We start from the raw sequence: 7,989 nt of genomic DNA, 5'->3' as shown, positions 1-7,989 counted from the left end.
ATGTGATCAAAACAAAGCACTTCGGTTTTGTTTGGGTTTGCTGCCACTAGGACACGGTATAAAGGCAGATATTCACATTCATACCATTTTCTGCATTCTTCAGTATCTGTCAGTGTGTTTAAGTCTTTTTTTTTTTGAGACAGAGTCTCGCTCTGTTGCCCAGACTGGAGTGCAGTGGCATGATCTTGGCTCACTGTAAGCTCTGCCTCACGGGTTCACGCCATTCTCCTGCCTCAGCCTACCGAGTAGCTGGGACTACAGGCGCCCGCCACCACACCCGGCTAATTTTTTTGTATTTTTAGTAGTACCGAGTAGCTGGGACTACAGGCACCCGCCACCACAGCCGGCTAATTTTTTTGTATTTTTAGTAGAGACGAGGTTTCACCGTGTTAGCCAGGATGGTCTTGATCCTCTGACCTCGTGATCCGCCCGCCTCGGCCTCCCAAAGGGCTAGGATTACAGGTGTGAGCCACCACGCCCAGGCTGTTTTTGTTTTTTGAGACACAGTCTCACTCTGTCACCCAGACTGGAGTGCAGTGGCGTGATCTTGGCTCACTGCAACTTCTGCCTCCTGGGTTCAAGAGATTCTTGTGCCTCAGCTTCTCAAGTAACTGGAACTACAGGTGTGAGCCACCACAACTGGCTAATTTTTGTATTTTTAGTAGAGACAGGGCTTTGCCATGTTGGTCAGGCTGGTCTTGAATTCCTGACCTCAGGTGATCCACCCACCTCAGCCTCCCACCTCGCCCAGCCATGTTTAAGTGCTTTTAATACACAACTTTTTAAAAAGTCAAGACACACTATGAGAAACTTTTTCCGAAGAAAATGATCCAAAAAGCAGAGTGTGAGTCAATGCATGGTGATAGGCAGTATAGAAGTGGTTTTCTAGGCCGGGCGCCGTGGCTCACGCCTGTAATCCCAACACTTTGGGAGGCCGAGGCGGGTGGATCACCTGAGGTCAGGAGATCAAGACCATCCTGGCTAACACAGTGAAACCCCGTCTCTACTAAAAATACAAAAAATTAGCCAGGCGTGGTGGTGGGCGCCTGTAGTCCCAGCTACTCGGGAGGCTGAGGCAGGAGAATGGCGTGAACCCGGGAAGAGGAGCTTGCAGTGAGCCGAGATCGCGCCACTGCACTCCAGCCTGGGTGACAGAGCAAGACTCCGTCTCAAAAAAAAAAAAAAAAAAAAGTGGTTTTCTATTCCCTCCTTCCGCACCAGGAAAAAAGAATATTAATGTGTTTTCACAACAATCTATATGGAGGAGAAGAATTTAAATTCCTGTCAAGGATGAATTTGAAATAATATTTTCATGGACTCTCATTTTTTATTTTCTGGGGTTTTTTTTTTTTTGAGACAGAGTCTCACTCTGTCACCCAGGCTGGAGTGGATAGGAGTCACGTCGCACTTCTCTAGCTGTAAGGACTCTAGGAGAGCAAGTATCTGCTCTTTTTGGCTTCCTTAGTCAGGGGCAGAACCTGTTTTTTTTTTGCCAAAAGTCATGCAATGGGCCGGGTGCGCTGGTTCACGCCTGTAATCCCAGCACTTTGGGAGGCCAAGTTAGGTGGATCACTTGAGGTCGGGAGTTCGAGACCAGCCTGACCAACATGGTGAAACCCCCATCTCCTCTAAAAATACAAAAATTAGCCAGGCGTGGTGGCGGGTGCCTGTAATCCCAGCTACTCAGGAGGCTGAGGCAGGAAAATTGCTTGAACCCAGGAGATGGAGGTTGCAGTGAGCCAAGATCGCACCATTGCACTCCAGCCTGGGCAACAGTGAAACTCAGTCTCAAAAAAAAAAAAGTGGGGGGGCATGCAATGGAGCCTTCCCCAATGTATTTGTCAGTTGTTGAACTGCTATAAAGAAATACCTGAGACTGGGTAATTTATAAGGAAAAGAGCTTTAATTGGCTCATGGTTCTGCAGGCAGGTTCACAAAGCTTAGTGGCTTCTGCTTCTGGGGAGGCCTCAAGGAGCTTCAAAGCAGAAGGCAGAAGGCAAGTGGGAGCATGAGTCTTCCATGGCAGGCACAGGACTGAGAGAGAGAGACAGGAGGTGTTATCCACTTTTAAACAGCCAGATCTCGTGAGATCTCACTATCCGGTACCAAGAGAGATGGTACTAATCCATTCACGAGAACTCTGCCCCATGATCCAATGGCCTTCCCCCGAGCCCTACCTCAAACACTGGGGATTACAACGGATCATGAGACTCGGGTGGGGATACAGATCCGATCCATATCACCCAGACAAAATGTTTACTTGTATCATTAACTATTAGGCAGCCATGCATGTGCAGAACCTCACAGAGGTCATGACTGGTCTGAAAGGATGTTTAAGAAATGGCCAGAGCCGGGCACGGTGGCTCACGCCTGTAATCCCAGCACTTTGGGAGGCCGAGGCGGGCAGATCACGAGGTCGGGAGATGAAGACCATCCTGGCTAACATGGTGAAACCCCATCTCTACTAAAAATACAAAAAAATTAGCCGGGCATGGTGGCGGGCATCTGTAGTCCCAGCTACTCCGGGAGGCTGAGGCAGGAGAGAGAGGCGTGAACCCGGGAGGCGGAGCCTGCAGTGAGCTGAGATCGTACCACTGCACTCCAGCCTGGGCGACAGAGCGAGACTCCGTCTCAAAAAAAATAAAAAATAAGAAATGGCCAGTATATCGGTCAGGATACGATACATTATGCTGCAGGAACAAATGACTCCAACATCTCAGCAGCTTACGGAGATAAAGGTTTACTTCTTATTCAGGTCCACTGTAGATGGCCGATATTTTCACGCTGGGACCCAAGCTGATGAAACAGCCTCTAGAACATGACTGATCTCATAACAGGGAAAAAGAAAAACAAACCAAAAACCCCACAGCAAGTCACATTCTGGCTCTTGAAGCTTCTGCTTGGAAGTGACAAACATAACTTCTGCCCATATACTATTGGCTAAAACAAATTATGTCTCCAAACCTGATTTCTATGGAACAGGAAGTGTGATATTACCCCAGGGATGGGCAATTAATATTTTTGAAACAGAATAGGAATATTTTGAATAGAATGCTTCAATAGGCCGGGTGTGGTGGCTCACACATGTAATCCCAGCACTTTGGGAGGCTGAGGCAGGTGGATCACCTGAGGTCGGGAGTTCGAGACCAGCCTCACCAATATGAAGAAACCGTCTCTACTAAAAATACAAAATTAGCCAGGCTTAGTAGCGCATGCCTGTAATCCCAGCTACTTGGGAGGCTGAGGCAGGAGAATCACTTGAACCCAGGAGGCAGAGGTTGCAGTGAGCCAAGATTGCGCCACTGCACTCCAGCCTGGGCAACAGAGCTAGACTTTGTCTCAAAAAATAAATTAAAAAAATAAATATAATAATAAAAAAGAGAAAAGTTAAATAGCACAGATATTATGTGAAATAATTAAAAATAAGACTTATTAAAATGTGTATTCTTCAGAAAAAGACCCTTAACACAGTATCAGAGATAGATATTGCTAAGGAACTGAATAATGTAAGTGGCTAGGGAAGACAGCAACGCTCAGAGATGTGTCCCCTGGGGCAACATGGTTCCACAGCAGATATGGCTGTTGGGATCCAGATTACAGCATTCTTGTGAGGCTCTAATCCCTAGTGCCCAGCCCCTTCCTCCAGCGATCCATGAGAAGTAAAAACAGGAAGGCAGCAATGTAACAGAAGACAATACATGCGATAAAGTACTTGAAAGCCAGTAAGCGCCATCTAGTGGCAAGGGGATGATTTTTCCCATTTTGTATGTACTGTCAAATTCAAACTGCATAGGACAATTTGCATTCCTATCAGCAGGGTGTGAGAGTTGCCAATGTTTTTGTTTGTTGTGTTTTTTTGTTTTGTTTTGATTTTTGAGATGCAATTTCACTCTTGTCGCCCAGGCTAGAGTGCAATGGCGTGATCTCGGCTCACTGCAACCTCCGCCTCCCAGGTTCAAGCGATTCTCCTGCCTCAGCCTCCCAAGTAGCTGGGATTACAGGCACCCACCACCATGCCCAGGTAATTTTTGTATTTTTAGTAGAGACGGGGTTTCACCACATTGGCCAGGCTGGTTTCAAACTCCTGACCTCAGGTGATCCTCCTGCCTCGGCCTCCCAAAGTGCTGGGATTACAGGTGTGAGCGACCGTGCCTGGCAGTTTACAGTATTCTACCTTGTCACTAAGCTTGCTAAGTTCAGACTCACTAAGTTTTCTCATTTTAATGAATACAGAATAGTATTTCTGATAAACTGATAGTAAGATTTAGAGGCTTATTGCTGGGCATGGTGGCTTACGCTTGTAATCCCAGCACTTTGGGAGGCCAAGGCGGGCGGATCAGATGAGGTCGGGAGTTCGAGGTCAGCCCGACCAACATGGAGAAACCCGTCTCTACTAAAAATACAAAATTAGCTGGGTGTTGTGGCGCATGCCTGTAATCCCAGCTACTTGGGAGGCTGAGGCAGGAGAATCGCTTGAACCCGGGAAACAGGTTGCGGTGAGCTGAAATCACGCCATTGCACTCCAGCATGAGCAACAAGAGCAAAATTCTGTCTCAAAAAAAGAAAAAAGAGATTTAGAGCCTTGCTTCTGATTCCATTTTTAAAATGTATTTATTTAGGCCAGGTGCAGTGGCTCACGCCTGTAATCCCAGCACTTTAGGAGGCCGAGGCGGGCGGATCACCTGAGGTCCGGAGTTCGAGACCAGCCTGACCAACATGGTAAAACATTGTCTCTACTAAAAATACAAAAATTGCCGGGCGCGGTGGCTCACGCCTGTAATCCCAGCACTTTGGGAGGCCAAGACGGGCGGATCACAAGGTCAGGAGATCGAGACCATCCTGGCTAACATGGTGAAACCCCGTCTCTACTAAAAATACAAAAAAATTAGCCAGGCGTGGTGGCGGGTGCCTGTAGTCCCAGCTTCTCGGGAGGCTGAGGCAGGAGAATGGCGTGAACCCGGGAGGCGCAGCTTGCAGTGAGCGGAGATCGCGCCACTGCACTCCAGCCTGGGCGACAGAGCAAGACTCTGTCTCAAAAAAAAAAAAAATACAAAAAATACAAAAATTAGCCGAGCGTGGTGGCAGGCGCCTGTAATCCCAGATACTTGGGAGACTGAGGCAGGAGACTGAGGCAGGAGAATTGCTTGAACCCAGCAGGCAGAGGTTGTGGCGAGCTGAGATCGCGCCATTGCACTCCAGCCTGGGCAAAAAGAGCAAAAAGTCCATCTCAAAAAAAAAAAAATTATTTATTTAGGTAAGGATATATATGTATACTGTATTTTTTTTTTATACGAGTCTTGCTCTGTTGCCCAGGCTGGAATCCAATGGCATGATCTCAGCTCACTGCCGACTCTGCTTCTCAGATTCAAGTGATTCTCCTGCCGCAGCTTCCTGAGTAGCTGGGACTACAGGCGTGTACCACCACCCCCAGCTAATTTTCTATATTTTTAGTACAGGCGGGGTTTTACCATGCTGGCCAGGCTGGTCTCGAACCCCTGACCTCAGGTGATCCGCCTGCCTCGGCCTCCCAAAGTACTGGGATTACAGGTATGAGCCACTGCTTCCAGCCACTTTATATATGTATACTTTATTCTGTATGTACTTCCGATGGTACCACATCAAGAGGCACATAATGTCTTGTTATCAATCAAATGTTGTTCAAATGTGGTTGGCCTGATTCATCAATAGATACAGTAATAAGGTTTCTTATCTATCTTTCACCCAATGGTTTTAGAAACCACTGATGATTGGCCGGGCACTGTGGCTCACGCCTGTAATCCCAGCACTTAAGAGGCCGAAGGGAGCAGATCACGAGGTCAGGAGTTCGAGACCATCCTGGACAACATGGTGAAACCCTGTCTCTACTAAAAATACAAAAAGTAGCTAGGTATTATGGCGTGGGCCTATAGTCCCAGCTACTTGGGAGGCTGAGGCAGGAGAACTCTTTAGAACCCAGAAAGTGGAGGTTGCAGTGAGCCAAGTTTGCACCACTGCACTCCAGCCTGGCAACAGAGCGAGACTCCGTCTAAAAAAAAAAAAAAAAAAAAAAAAACACAACACTGATGATTATTACTTAGATTCATCATTTCATAAAGGATTTGAAAAAAATAGTAATTTTCTAATTTTATTATTCCTTCTGCATTTATTTATTTATTTATTTTGAGATGGAGTTTCACTCTTGTTGCCCAGACTGGAGTGCAATGGCACGATCTCAGCTCACTGCAACCTCTGCCTCCCAGGTTCAAGCGATTCTCTTGCCTCAGCCTCCCAAGTAGCTGGGATTACAAGCATGAGCCACCACAAGCGGTTTATTTTTGTATTTTTAGTACAGACGGGGTTTCACTATGCTGGCCAGGCTGGTCTCGAACTTCTGACCTCAGGTGATCCACCTGCCTTGGCCTCCCAAAGTGCTGGGATTACAGGCATGAGCCACCATGCCCGGTCAGAAATTGCTCTTAAAGAAGACAGATTTTCTATTTTGGCTTTAGAAGAAATATATCATTTTTATGGATAACTTAACTATTGACTAAAATATAGAATGACCCACAACTAAAGTTGAAAAGAATTTCAGAGACAAAGGATTCTGATCCCATCATATAACAAATTCAGGCTTCTGGGCTCAAAGAAGCCAAGTAGCCTCTTCCCCTCCCTGGCACCGCTGGGCCTGCAGGTCTCTGTCGAGCCGCGGACGCGGGTCTCTGTTCCGCCGGATGGGGTTTGTTAAAGTTGTTAAGAATAAGGCCTACTTTAACAGATACCAAGTGAAATTTAGAAGACGACGAGAGGGTAAAACTGATTACTATGCTCGGAAACGCTTGGTGATACAGGATAAAAATAAATACAACACACCCAAGTATAGGATGATTGTTCGTGTAACTGACAGAGATATCATTTGTCAGACTGCTTATGCCCGTATAGAGGGGGATATGATAGTCTGCACGGCATATGCACACGAACTGCCAAAATACGGTGTGAAGGTTGGCCCGACAAATTATGCTGCAGCATATTGTACTGGCCTGCTGCTGGCCCGCAGGCTTCTTGATAGGTTTGGCATGGACAAGATCTATGACGGCCAAGTGGAGGTGACTGGCGATAAATACAATGTGGAAAGCACTGATGGTCAGCCAGGTGCCTTCACCTGCTGTATGGGTGCAGGTCTTGCCAGAACTACCACTGGCAATAAAGTTTTTGGCACCCTGAAGGGAGCTGTGGATGGAGGCTTGTCTGTCCCTCACAGCACCAAATGATTCCCTGGTCATGATTCTGAAAGCAAGGAATTTAATGCAGAAGTACACCGGAAGCACATCATGGGCCAGAATGTTGCAGATTACATGTGCTACTTAATGGAAGAAGATGACGATGCTTACAAGAAACAGTTCTCTCAATACATAAAGAACAGCATAACTCCAGACGTGATGGAGGAGATGTATAAGAAAGCTCATGCTGCTATACGAGAGAATCCAGTCTATGAAAAGAAGCCCAAGAAAGAAGTTAAAAAGGAGAGGTGGAACCTTCCCAAAATGTCCCTTGCTCAGAAGAAGGATCAGGTAGCTCAAAAGAAGGCAAGCTTCCTCAGAGCTCAGGAGCGGGCTGCTGAGAGCTAAACCAAACAATTTTCTATGATGATTTTTCAGATACAGACAATAAACTTAGGGACAGCAAAAAAAAAAAAAAAAAAAAAAAAAGCCAAGTAATTAACTTGAAGTCACATCGTTTATGAGAAACAAGCTTGCCCTTAACTATAATTGGCATCGTAGTCAATGTATAAACCTTACGGAGAACATTATCCAGAAAACTGGGAGGTATAACATTCATCTTTTTTTTTTTTTTTTTTTTTTTTTGAGACAGTCTCTCGCACTGCCGCCCGGGCTGGAGTGCAGTGGCACAATCTTGGCTCACTGCAACCTCCGTCTCCTGGGTTCAAGCGATTCTCCTGCCTCAACCTCCCAAGTAGCTGGGATTACAGGCACCCACCACCACACCCAGCTA

General features: G+C 46.6%; 1 pseudogene; it reads left to right on the top strand.

The window, feature by feature from the left end:
* The first annotated feature begins 6,622 nt into the window (after positions 1-6,622).
* On the top strand, positions 6,623-7,653 carry LOC747095 (ribosomal protein L5 pseudogene; annotated as a pseudogene).
* The last annotated feature ends 336 nt before the right edge of the window (positions 7,654-7,989 follow it).

This window comes from Pan troglodytes, chromosome 23 (assembly GCF_028858775.2).
Source record: "Pan troglodytes isolate AG18354 chromosome 23, NHGRI_mPanTro3-v2.0_pri, whole genome shotgun sequence".
In the NCBI taxonomy this organism is placed as follows: domain Eukaryota; kingdom Metazoa; phylum Chordata; class Mammalia; order Primates; family Hominidae; genus Pan; species Pan troglodytes.
This window is presented reverse-complemented; position numbering and strand designations above follow the sequence as displayed.